Source organism: Magnolia sinica, chromosome 18 (assembly GCF_029962835.1).
Source record: "Magnolia sinica isolate HGM2019 chromosome 18, MsV1, whole genome shotgun sequence".
Classification (NCBI taxonomy): domain Eukaryota; kingdom Viridiplantae; phylum Streptophyta; class Magnoliopsida; order Magnoliales; family Magnoliaceae; genus Magnolia; species Magnolia sinica.
The window spans coordinates 47,375,004-47,389,004 of NC_080590.1; the positions used below are offsets into that span (position 1 = coordinate 47,375,004).

A 14,001-nucleotide genomic window follows, 5' to 3' on the forward strand; every position below is an offset into this window, starting at 1 on the left:
TCCATCTTTTTTGGTTTATGTTATTATGTTATTTTTATTGATGTTTTATTCCCTCCACATGGATCTTCTTAAAAGAAAATCATTTCGTCTTTAAATTATTTTGAACCTTGGTGGAAATACTTGCATCAAAGCATCCAATAGTGGTGGTGGTGGTGAATACACCTTGCAAGTGGTTCAGACTAATGTCTACAACATGGTATTACACAACCACTTTAGCACCCTCATTCTCTAGAACAAAATGAGATAGCTGAGCATGGGCACTGCCACATTGTTGAAGTTGTGCATGATGCTCCACAACAATAATCATTCACAGACTGAGGCTTTCCCTACAGCAGCTATGCTTATGTATTTATTAACTTGGTCCCCACCACTTCTAAATAATATTTCCTTATGTCAACAATTAACGGGCACGTTATTGGATTGATTGGATCCATAAAAAACCATAGAATTAATTATAGCTTCATGCATTTGCCTGCCTCTGCTTTGTCCACACTTCAAAGAGTTTATGCAAAAGCTATCTTAGAAAGATGATTATTGCAATATGGTCAGCTATGGTGATGACTATAAGGTTTAGACACTCCATCCTGAATATGCAGCCTAGATCACTTGACCAACCTAATTGGGACAGCGGTCTTTTTGAGGGCCGTGTCTCTGTTTCTTGAATTTCGAAGGATATTTAAAAGTCAATCAAGAGTAGCCACTTTAACCTCTAGGAATCTCATCATAAAAAAAAAAGAAAAAAAAGAAAAAGAAAAAAAGGGATCTCATAATAAGCAACTAAACCCATATCTCTCACCTATAGACAGATGTCTGACCTCCAACCAAAAATGGTCTTGATCTTGAAGTCCCTCCTTCCTACCCAGAGAATTCAATCTACAGGAACCTTTTAACCTTCCTTTGGGCCTGCTTGGATTCATGGAAAGCATAGGAAATGAATTAATATTTCTTGGTGAAACCTTATTTCCAGGAAACTGTGGGAAAGTAAATGTTGTTTTCCATGTTTGTTTTTCAACAAGATTTTCCTAGAAATTTAGGATCTATTTTCAGATTTGTTGTTTGGCAAAACAAAAAATTTTCTTGGGAAAATTTTGTGGGTAGTCACTGGCATGTGCCAAATTAACTAGAACATTTGGGATGCTTGAAGACGGACAGTGAACATGTGCATACACGGCATATGTGCATGCTTGAAGCTGAATTGTGGTACACATAGCACATGTGACGTGCTTGAAGTTGTGCAATGGCACATGTAGCACAAGACATGCGTTGGCACTTGACTCATGCGGGCACTTGAAGCTAGATGGTAGAACTTGTGCACATTGGCACCATTGGCAAATTTGGCATATTTGGAGTGATTGAAGATGGATGACAGTACATGTGGCGTATTGGTGCATGTGGGGTGCTTTGCACGGGGCACCAAAGAAGATGAATGGTGGTGCATGTGGCAAAGTAGCACATGTGGGGCACAAGAGGAGATGGATGGTGGCACATTAGCACATGTGGGGTGCAAGAAAAGATAGATGGTGGAACATGTTGCATAGTGGAACCTGTGGGGCATAACGAACGATGGACAATGGCTCATCTCATTTGGCACGTTGACACATGTGAAGCAATTGAAGATGGATGCTAGCACATTTGGGTTTAACCGTTTAGAGACCTATTTTCCTTCCATCGTGGGTAAATGTTGTTCTTAGGGGTGTAGGTGAGAAAATAAATTTGCTTATTTTCCAAAGAAGAAAGTGTGAAAAGATGTTGCTCACGAATTCCACAAAGAAAGGCTTGACAAAAAATAGAAAATTAGTTTCACGGGAACCAATGTTTCCTTTCCTTTCCTTTCCATTAAGCCAAACGGGCCCTTAAAGTAAACCCTTCCAAATCCAAGGAAATTTATCAAAGCAAAGGAAGCAAGTTCCTTGCTTAGGATAAGGAGGAATCTTAAAGACTAAGGCTCACCCCTTCTGTTTCTTTTATTTTCTCATATTTCAATTTTATACTATTATTCTGTCAAAATTGTCACTGGAAATTTAGCTTCCAAACACAAGCAGAGACCATGCCTCTTTATGGGGGTGGGGAAAGGTGCCTCATTAGTCATGCCTTCCTTCCCAATCATTGAGGCCCTTACTCCAAATATCTAAAAATAGGCCATATTGGAGTCTTTTTTTCTCTTCATATATTCATAGAAGAACGTGTCTTGAAAATTCTAGTTTTTTTAGTGGTAACTCCATCTCTTTCACTATTACTGTAGAGTGGTAGACTGTCCACACAAGGGATACACATGTAATTTGCTTCGGATGTTCGATGAATCTACATTAAGATCATTTCTGAGATTATGGGTGGGAGTAACTGCTGTCAGGAATAACAATCTTGTCCACGAAATCAACAGTCAGATGTACAAATCAACATCATTTAACTTTGAATAATTCTTTCTTAAATAAACAAATTGAGTTGGCAAAATCAACAAATAGAAAGCATTAGGAGCGATGTTGGGGTGCTAAAGCACTGCAATAATTCCTGAACAATGGCAGCTCCAGTTAAACTAGTATTATTCAGAAGAACACTCAATAATGTCATAGCTTCTTTAGTGTAAATGAGGCTTAGGAGGTATCCTTAGGGCCTGTTTGATTTTCCATGATATATGTAAATCCCGGTAAATAAGTAATTATTACTTTTTTCACCTCGTTTGAAAAGGTGAGAGTAATTCCACCTCTAAAAGCGATACAAAAGTGTTGACTTAAATATGTGGACCCCGCTGTAATGTGTATGATATATCCACACCGTCCATCTATTTTATTATAACATTTTGGGGCATGACGCAGAAAACGAGGCAGATCCAACACTCAAATGGCCCACATGAAAGGAAACAATGGCCATTCGTATACCGTTGAAAGTTATTTCCTTCACTGGGCCCACATTGAGGTTTTTTCATCATCTAACCCGTTCATAGGGTCACACAGACATGGACAAGGGGAAAACACAAATATCAGCTTTATCCAAAACTTTTAAGGGCATCAAAAAGTTTTTAATGGTAGGTGTTTGATTCCTGTTGTTTCCTATGGTGTGATCCACTTGAGCTTTGGATCTGCCCCATTTTTTTGCTCATGCCCTAAATTCAACTAGCATAACAAATGAGCGGTGTGGATCCGTCACATACATCACGGTGGGCCCCACATTGATTTTGTAAATTTCTCGATTTAAGTGTTAAAAAAGTAAGTTGTCACGTCTACATTGGGAAAGATGTGGTAATTACCTAGGTAAATAATTATTACCCATTTACATGGTAATTACAGTTGAGCCCAAAAATCACCCTTAGTTGTGTTTTCCCTTTCTACTTGTTTCATTATTGTTGCATAATACTTGAGTAATCTCTCTTCTATGCATACTGACCACATCCTCAAGAACCTGTACAACTGATTTAAACATGATTCAATTGCACGAGAAGGTACACGTGACTAAAGCAAACAATATACTAAAATAAGCTGGGGAGCATACAAGGTCCTACTAGTCAAGAAAGAGTGTTAAATTTTAATGAAGTTGATATAGTTCAAAACCCGCAACTTTTTAAGAGCTAGACATATGGAAGAAATGCTGGCACTTCACAGCGACACCTGGGGCTATATTTCCACACAGCTCAGAAGCTCCCAAACTAACTTGAATGCTAGGCTTTCCGACTTGAGATGATACGTCAACTCCCATATACTGACAACTAGATCGAGTCATTTGAGTGACTGGGATGACTTCTATGAAGCAATTGAATTACAAGTCCGTGTATAATATTTTCATATTTTAAGGCGGATTGGTTAAACCCTTAATTTTTCTCTTTAATTTTTTTTTTTTGGGTGTTCTACCAAGCCCTCTAGTATGCCTAACTCAATGGACTTTCGAGACAGGTGAGTTTTCCAATTTCCATACCATTATTGATGATATATATTGTTTGTATGTAGTGTTTTGAATAGTGTTCATAGCGTAGCATTAACAAATAGCATAAATCCCCAGTAGCATACGCTATAGGGGTCGTAGCTATGACGCTATGTTTTTTTAATAAATGATAATTGTATTTTCTACTTAACACCCTCAACATGTGGGATTTTAAATATCTTTTCATACTTGTGACTTGTGGTTTCAATTAGACATTATTAATCAAAGTGGTTTTGATGCGGACACAAGCGCATTCAAGGTGTACCAACGAAGAAAGCGCCAACCACAAGTGCCGTCCTTATGGATAGGCGACTATTGAGGAGCTGAAGACCTTTCACATGTGATTGGACATATAGAAGACCCCACTCAGGGAAGACACATGTGAAGGAAGATTGGAGAAAGAAGACCGATCGCCCAAAAGCGCCTAAATTTTCCCATACTTATGTTATTTGTGCGTTTTTGACTTAGTTAAGGGTCTTTTAGTAATTTTATGTTTTTATTTGCTTATTTTGGGGGTATTTTAGTAATTTTATGTCTTTATTTTCTTATTTAAGTGGGCTAAAGCCCTAAACACGAATTTCAACTATTGATTAATGAAAAGCAAACCCTTTGGTTGCCTCCTTCCTCTCTTCTCTCTAATGGTGCTTCTTCTCTCCCCTTGATCTTCTTCTTCTAATTTCTTCTTGTGCCCCTCTAACTTCCTCAAGGTAATAACTTTCTTCCTTCTATTTTTCAGTTTTGGCTAATTCTTCTTCGATCAAAATCTTGAGAACCGATCTAAACCCTAAATCCCCAAATTCTCAAATCCCTAATCCGAGAAACTTCTTGGTTCTTCGGACTAGTGATCTTCATTGATCGATTGGGTGTGACCATGCAAGATCGGGAGGTCTCATCCCTCGCCGGATCCAACCTAAGTAGTAATTGAATTCCATACTCCATGGTTGTAGTGATGGCCCGCTCCATTGCATGTTTCCTTTATGATTTTCTCAGTTATGATGATTACTGTTAGAATTTTAAATTATTTATTCCTTTTATTTCCGCTGTTTAATTATCTCCATGAGCATGCATCATAATTAGGGCTGTCCTGCGTTAAATTTGGTATCAAAGCCTAGGCTTGCATGGTTTTTGTCTAGATCGAGTTATCAAATTAGGGTTTTGATTTTTAGGTTTAACTTAGGAAAGTTCCAGGTTTAGAAAGTTTTCAATTTTAGAAACTTTCCAATTTTAGAAAGTTCCTAATCTGGAAAATTTCCAGATTTGAGTTGTTTCCTGTTTCAACTTAATTGTGTCAGTTCATAGTAGTTTTGCATTCATCGCATTCATCTTGAAAGTCATAACTCCTAGTAGTCTAGTTGTGTAGAGTTTGGTTCAAGTCTTCATTGTATGCCCACGAGAAGAGGTAGAGGTTTCGGACTTCAACCTACCATGAATAACGAGCAGTTATCTGAGCAACTTGCTCAATTGATACAAAAGATAACCGCCCTAGAAGCGGGTCAAAGGCATGAGTTTGCCCGCCTTGAGAACCAAATTACCACTACCATGACTAAAGTGGAGCAACTAGAGGCGTCCCAAAAGGAAAACCCCGCTGTAGGGGAAGATGCGCACTCTCAAGTGGAAGGAATCATTGAAGAACGTGCTGCCACACGTGGTGGTAGTGAGGATAGAGATCGTGGTAACGGTCGTGGTGTGGTGCGAGAGGCACGAGCCACATGTGGTCATCAAGACCGTTATGATCCAGATGAGCGTGCGATGAAGAGTGTGAGAGTTGAGGCCCTGAGTTTTGATGGACGCTTGGATCCCAAGGCATTCCTTGACTGGGTTGCTGACATGGACCACTACTTTGAGTGGTATGGCATGTCAGAAAACCGTCAAATGCGGTTTGCTAAGATAAAGCTTGTGGGTCAAGCCAAGCTCTTCTGGACCAACACCGAGCGTAGGATAGAGAGAGTTGGTAGAGCCCCTATCACACATTGGTATGAGATGAAAGAAAAGTTGAAGGATCTCATACCGTCAGAAGCTCCTTGACCAATGGCAATCCTTACGCCAAGGGTCAATGCCTGCCGCTGACTACATCGCTAAATTTGAAGAGTATGTGATGCGATGTGATATCCGAGAAGACCCTCTAGTAACGCTCTCGCGTTTTAAGACGGGCCTTTGTGCGGATCTTCAGCTCGAGCTTATTACTCGGCCCTTAACGGACTTAGATGAAGCATATCAAGTCATGCAGGAGCTAGAGCAGTATCTGAAGGCTCCTGTCTTTCGTCGTTTTGAGTCTCGAGACTCCAATGCTAGATCTAGTTTCCAAGGAACTAGACCTAATATTGGTAATCAACCTAGGGCACAGGCGACCATTCCGCCTAGGCCTAGGGAGGACAAGGGCAAAGGGGTTCTTGGTGCCGGTCCTAGTAACATGAGCCAAGTGAGGTGCTATGAGTGTGGCAACCTTGGCCACATGTCTAATCAGTGTCCTACGAAGAGCCATGGGAGAGCCTTAGTTATAGGCGAGTCCCACGAGGGTGGAGATGACCAGGGTGATTATGAAGTTGAAGAGTATCACCCTGAAGGAGGACTTACTGATGAAGAAGTGGATGGAGAAGCAACGCTTGCAGTAGTTAGGCGTGTGAAGTAGTGCTGACGGGCGTCGAAGCACTATCTTCTACACTATTGCCAAGTGTGGTGAAAAGAATTGTAAGGTGATAGTGGACGGTGGAAGTTGTCAGAATGTGATTTCCACTAGCACCTTAGATCGCTTAAAACCGAAATCCACACCTCATCCAGACCCGGATAATGTTTCTTGGGTTGACAAGACATCCCTACCTGTCACCCAGCAATGTCTAGTCCCCATCGAGTTTGGGTCATACAAAGAGTCCCTGTGGTGTGATGTTTTACCTATGGATGTGGGACATGTTATCTTAGGTAGACTGTGACTATTCGATAATGATGTCACGATCTTTGGCCGTTCGAATGCGTGTACTTTTATGTATAATGGTAAAAAGATCAAACTTAATCCCATGCCACCTGAGAATACACTAGGGAAGAAGAAGGATGAGAAGGCAAGTGAGCCTAGAGAAATGGGAAAATCCAAACCTAAGTCTTTACATATAATCAGCGCAAGAGAGTTTGAAAAAGAGGCTAAGGAGGATTCTATGGTGTATGCCCTTGTGGCTAGAGAAATTACACCTGAGGTTCCATCAGAGTTGCCCTGTGAGGTGACCTCGGTCCTGAAGGAATACAGTGATGTATTTCCTGAAGACTTACCGAATGAGTTGCCACCTATGAGGGACATACAGCATGCCATTGATCTTGTCCCAGGGTCTACTTTACCGAACCTTCCTCACTACAGGATGAACCCTGCAGCGCATGCAGAGTTGAAGAAGCAAATTGATGAGCTTCTGCAAAAGGGTTTCATCCAAGAGAGTATGAGCCCGTGTGCCGTGCCTGCATTGTTGACGCCAAAGAAAGACGGCACGTGGCGCATGTGTGTGGACAGCCGTGCCATAAACAAAATTACTGTCAAGTATAGGTTCCCTATACCTAGACTTGATGATATGCTTGACATGTTGGCCAGGTCCACTATATTCTCGAAGATAGACCTCAAGAGTGGATATCACCAAATCCGTATACGCCCAGGAGATGAGTGGAAGACGGCGTTTAAGACGAAAGATGGGCTGTATGAGTGGTTGGTCATGCCCTTCGGCTTGACTAACGCACCCAGTACTTTCATGCGGGTGATGACACAAGCTTTGAGGCCGTTCATGGAAAAATTCCTAGTGGTGTACTTTGACGATATTCTTATTTATAGTACCACCAAGGAATCACACCTTGAACATTTAAAGAAGGTCTGTAGTGTCCTTAGGAAGGAAAAGTTGTACGCTAATCTTAAGAAATGTGCTTTCATGTCTAGCCAAGTTGTGTTCTTAGGATTTATAGTGTCATTTGAAGGGATGCGCGCAGATCCTGAAAAAGTCAGGGCCATAGTTGAGTGGCCAAAACCAAGGAACATTCATGAGGTGCGAAGTTTTCACAGCCTAGCAACTTTTTATCGTCGGTTCATTAGGGGTTTTAGCACGATCATGGCTCCCATTACTGAGTGCATGAAAAAGGGAGAGTTCGTGTGGTCTAAAGCCGCTGTCAGGGCTTTTGAAGAAATTAAGGGCAAGATGGTGGAAGTTCCTGTCATGCGCCTACCTGACTTTTCTAAAGTCTTTGTAGTAGCGTGCGATGCGTCTGGTGTCGGTATAGGTGGAGTGTTGAGTCAAGAAGGACACCTAGTGGCCTATTTCAATGAGAAACTGAATGAGGCAAAACAAAAATACTCCATTTACGACAAAGAATTTTATGCGGTAGTGCAATCCCTGAGACATTGGCGACACTACTTCCTACCGCAAGAATTCGTTTTGTTTTCTGACCATGAGGCTTTGAGATATTTGCATTCTCAGAAGAAACTCAACCCAAGGCATGCCAAGTGGGTAGCGTTTCTTCAGGAATATTCGTTTGTTTTGAAACACAAGGCCGGGGTTAAAAACAAACCAGCGGATGCCCTTAGTAGGAGAGTGGCGTTGCTCAACTCCTTGAGTGTAGAGGTAGTCGGATTTGAGCAACTGAAAGATGAATACCCCATATGTTCTGATTTTAGGGGTACTTACGCGTCACTCTCTAATGACCAGCATATTATGGGTGAATATGTTCTTAAAGATGGCTTTCTTTTCAAGGGAGACAGACTTTGTATTCCCCGTATGTCCCTTCGTGAATTCCTCATCTGGGAGCTTCATTCAGGAGGGATAGCTGGCCATTTTGGTCGTGATAAGACCATTGCCCTCGTGGAAGATCGTTTCTATTGGCCAAGCCTCAAGCGAGACGTAGCCAAAGTTTTAGGGCAGTGTCGAACATGTCAGCTGGCAAAGCAAAGAAAGCAAAATACTGGGCTGTACACGCCATTGCCAGTGCCACATGCTCCGTGGCAGGACATTAGTATGGACTCATGCTCGGGCTTCCCAAGACTATTAAAAAACACGATTCCATTTTTGTCCTTGTGGACCGTTTTTCTAAAATGGCGCATTTCCTCCCATGTTCAAAGATGTCAGATGCATCTCATGTTGCTCGTCTCTTTTTTGATGGTGTGGTGCGTCTCCATGGGTTACCTAAAACCATAGTGTCTGATCGTGATGTTCGATTTACTAGCTATTTTTGGAAGACACTGTGGCACATTATAGGAACTCGTTTACAATTTTCTACTGCTTACCACCCACAAACAGATGGTCAAACTGAAGTGGTAAACCGTAGCCTTAGAAATCTTCTACGTTGTCTAGTGGGTGAACATATTAAGACTTGGGACCTAATTTTACCAACTGCTGAACTTGCTTATAATGGGTCAGTTAATAGATCTACAGGGTTGAGTCCTTTTGAAATTGTAAGTGGTTATAAACCTAGAATGCCCATAGATCTCTTACCTATGTTTGTTACCCAAAGGTCTTCTGAGTCAGCCGATGCATTCGCATGCCATATTCATGATTTGCATACACATATTAGACAACGGTTAAATAAGAGCAATGATGATTATAAAGTTTCAGCTGATTCTCATCGTAGAGTGCAAGAATTTCAAGAAGGAGACTGTAATGGTGCGAATAAGGCCAGAGCGATTCTCTCAAGGATCTGCAAAGAAATTACAAGCGCGTAGTGCTGGACCATTCAAGATATTACAAAAGGTTGGGTCCAATGCGTATCGGGTTGACCTTCCACCTGAAATGAGCATTAATCCAACTTTTAATATGGAAGATCTAGTCCGTGCCCATACTCCCATTGTTGATACATCGTCCCTTTCATGGCCTTTTTCTGAGTTTGCTACCCAACGCCTTCCACCCCCTCCTCCACCCATTACCCATAAAGAAGCAATTGAAGAAATCTTGGATGACGGGATAGTATCCACGAGAGATGGGGGTTTCCAAAGGTATCTTGTCAAGTGGAAGAACAAACCATCGTCTAAATCTACGTGGCTGTCGGGCGACGCATTGCAGGGTATTGATCCAGATCTACTCGAGCGCTACAAAAGTTTCAACTCGTCGGAGTCGAGTTTTTCTCACCCGAGGGGAATTGATGCGGACACAAGCGCATTCAAGGTGTACCAACGAAGAAAGCGCCAACCACAAGTGCCGTCCTTATGGATATGCGACTATTGAGAAGTTGAAGACCTTTCACATGTGATTGGACATATAGAAGACCCCACTCAGGGAAGACACATGTGAAGGAAGATTGGAGAAAGAAGACCGAGCGCCCAAACTTTCCCGTACTTATGTTATTTGCGCGTTTTTGACTTAGTTAGGGGTCTTTTAGTAATTTTATGTCTTTATTTGCTTATTCTAGGGGTATTTTAGTAATTTTATGTCTTTATTTGCTTATTTAAGTGGGCTAAAGCCCTAAACACGAATTTCAACTATTGATTAATGAAAAGCAAACCCTTTGGTTGCCTCCTTCCTCTCTTCTCTCTAATGGTGCTTCTTCTCTCCCCTTGATCTTCTTCTTCTAATTTCTTCTTGTGCCCCTCTAACTTCCTCAAGGTAATAACTTTCTTCCTTCTATTTTTCAGTTTTGGCTAATTCTTCTTCGATCAAAATCTTGAGAACCGATCTAAACCCTAAATCCCCAAATTCTCAAATCCCTAATCCGAGAAACTTCTTGGTTCTTCGGACTAGTGATCTTCATTGATCGATTGGGTGTGACCATGCAAGATCGGGAGGTCCCATCCCTCGCCGGATCCAACCTAAGTAGTAATTGAATTTCATACTCCATGGTTGTGGTGATGGCCCGCTCCATTGCATGTTTCCTTTATGATTTTCTCAGTTATGATGATTACTGTTAGAATTTTAAATCATTTATTCCTTTTATTTCCGCTGTTTAATTATCCCCATGAGCATGCATCATAATTAGGGCTGTCCTGCGTCAGGTTTGCTTAGAAAGTTGTTGATGTGATAATGATTTGATTTGGTTTATGTGTGTGGACTGGGTTTTGGTAAATGATAATTAGTAACTTGTTTGAACATGCTTATATTTGAAAAAATTAATCATCTTTTAGGCATATTTTTTTATTTTTTATTTTATTTTTACCGTATATATCATATTTTCCTATTTTAATTTTAATTTTTAATTTTTTTAAATAGAAGTATCGTGTAGCTTATGCTACTTATGCTATATGCTATAGACGGATGAACGTTATGCAACATGCTACCGCTATTTAAAACATTGTTCATATGCCTACCCCACTTGACAAGTTGAGTTGTTTGGTTTTTTTAACCATGATCTAGGTCATCCGTGTGTAGGCCCCACTTGGACTACCAATTCCCTTAAGAATCCATTTGACAAAACAATCTCAACCACAATAAAAAGCACCTATCATCAATATACGTCAATAATGCAACATCCTTGGATTAGCCTTGTACATCAAGAATCATTTTGATTGAACGATTCTATCCATCCTACCAATGGGCCAAAAATGGATGATGTAGATTGATCATAATGAAAAAGCTCCAATCATCGATTTAGATGGTCCATAATGGGATCACCCCTTAGACTGCGCATGCTCAAGAATCACTTTAATTGGATGATCCTAACCATCTTATCAATGTGCCAACAAATTGGAAGTACTTGATTGATTAGTAGAAGTCTCTGATCATCAATCTAGACTATCCAAAACAAGGACCCCACCTTGGATTACCTATATCAGTCAAGAACCACTTCAACCATCCATAATGTCTATATAATAGCATTGTTTTGTGGCGTTATGAGAGAAAGGAAATGCGCTTTCCTAGGGAATAGGTTCCCCAACTTCTACTTGGGGAGTCAATTCCTAGGTTATTTAGGATTTGGCTTTCCTTCGAAACAAAAGATTGGGTGAAGTATCATCACCAAACACAATTTAGGATTCTCCTTGTGAAAAAAGAAAAACTTTTGGGAAAGAGACTAACTAGCAACTGAACAAGGGGCCGTAAGGAGTTGTCAGTTCAACCAAATCATGAAACCGACTTACTGAGTCGTGAGCTATGTTTTGGATTTTATTTTTAAGATTGGGGCTTGTTTGGTAAGAGGGAATCCATGGAAAAAGAAAGTAAAAGTATAATAATTATTGTTTTCTCTTGTTTGATTTGCAAAGAGAGTCATGGATTACTAATGTAATCATTACACTTTTCCATTTCTCCTGCCATAATCTAGATCTCTGAGGGGTCCGGTACACTTTGCTTCTTTCATGAGAGTCGAATGGGGTAATCTTGTTTTCCCGTTTATTGGGAAAGAGGATTGAAGAGGCGCACCCTCGGGGTTTTGTACAATGATGAGCAGAGGGCATGTAGCTTAGCATAGAAAAGCTCTTGTCGGAGAAAAGAGTTCATGGGTTGGGCTGGCATTAGAGCATCTTGACATAGGGTAGGGTGGTAACGATTTGGGGAATGCTCATATCGTGCCGGATTGTGAAGAAGAGGTCTCCATAGTGGAAGAGGAGGGAAGTTAATTGGAAAAAAGGTGGGGACTCAAGAAGCAAGAAAAAAACTAAGTGAATTCCCTACTTTATTTGTCACGGGTTTCCCTGAAGGTTGGTTGCTGATTAACCTCTCAAGAGTCTTTGGCAGTGCTAGTGTGGTTATGCCTCGGGACAGGGTTACAGGCGAGTCTCGGGGATTCGTTTTTGTTCGGATGAGTGATATGAATGAAGTTCAAAAGGCGATTAATCTTTTGCATGGACAGAGCTTTGGGGGCATAAAGCTTAAGGTCCAGATCGCCCGATTTGGATCGGAAATTAAAAATAGGGAAGGGGGAAAGAGGAGGATTTCAGAGAGAATAGGGAAGTTCTTCCTGTTTGATGAGAAAGCAAGGAGCCAACCAAATTTGTAGATAAGGTCCCTCATGAGGCGAAAGGAAAAGGTGTCATATCATACAAGGAAGCAGTGTTGGGGGGTTCTGTAGATGGTTTGGTCTTCGAGGCGCAAGATGCGTTTCGTCTCTCAGAAGGGGAGAATGTCATTAGGGAAGAAAGTGGGTTTGGACAAAAGGGGCGGGACTCGAGAGCAAATTAGGTAGTTCAAGTTAAACCAAAGGCGGTCGAAAATGCCCTCAACTGTTTGCAGTGGTCGTTGGTTGCAATTGCAAAGCCAGGTACTACGATTTCCTCTGTCGAAGGATGGCTATTAGAGTCTTGTAATCTCAACAAACAAGACATCATGTTAAAACCGATTTTGGCTACGGAGGTATGGATATGCCTAAAGTCGGATGTGAATATCGACCAGATGTTCTTTGCTGGAGCCCCTTATGTGTTAGATCTCTCTAAAAAAGTGGTTGGTACGTTCTTTCTACAGCAAAGAAGGCGTTTGGTTCCTTGTATGGGGTGTGCCGGTGGAGCTGTGGTATTCTAAGGTTTTTCTGGTGATCGGGTCGTGTTTAGGGGAGACTGTTCATATTGATGAGGCATTGGAGAAAGCGGAGGAGATGGGTGTTGTTCGGATTAAGATAAAAAAAAAGTGAAGTGTGTTGGACCCCTTAGAGATCCGGATTGTGGTAGGAGACAATATTCTATTGGCCATAGTAGAAAAGGAATATGAAGGTGAGCGTTATGCGAGGTGGGGGGAGATTTGGGCTTCTAGGGAGAGGTTGGATTCGTTGGGCAGCCATGGCCAAACAAATGATGATACACCATTTGTTTGCTCCCGTGACCTTCATTCTTTTCCTCCTGCTATGTGTCACCTGAAGGTCGAGACAGATGAGGGTAGGTGAGGATTGTTCGTTTCTCCTTACTTCAACTCTGTCTAGATGTTCCGAGGGAGCACAATTGGTTTCCGATGAAATTCCCATAGGATCGTTGCTCGAGCCTAGCTCTAAACCCTATCTTGTACTCGCACCTGTCTCTTCGGCTTGAGCCTCTTGGACACGTGTCATCCTCAGATCACTGTTTTAGGTTCATCCCTCGACAGGTGTAAGGAGTCAGCCAATCCAGCTAATTTAGCATCGACATGTGGAGGGTTGGAACTAACCTTGTCGAACTCCTTGGTCTTATCCCCAGCACACGTCTCACATGCGAATCGTGTGGAATATGAACTCTTGGACGCACAC

The 14,001-nt window shown here is 41.5% G+C and overlaps 1 protein-coding gene across 9 annotated transcripts in view; it reads left to right on the plus strand.

Moving 5' to 3' along the window:
• Window positions 1–14,001, plus strand: part of LOC131233916 (uncharacterized) — a 72,051-nt gene that overhangs the window by 25,072 nt on the left and 32,978 nt on the right. The window lies entirely within an intron of this gene.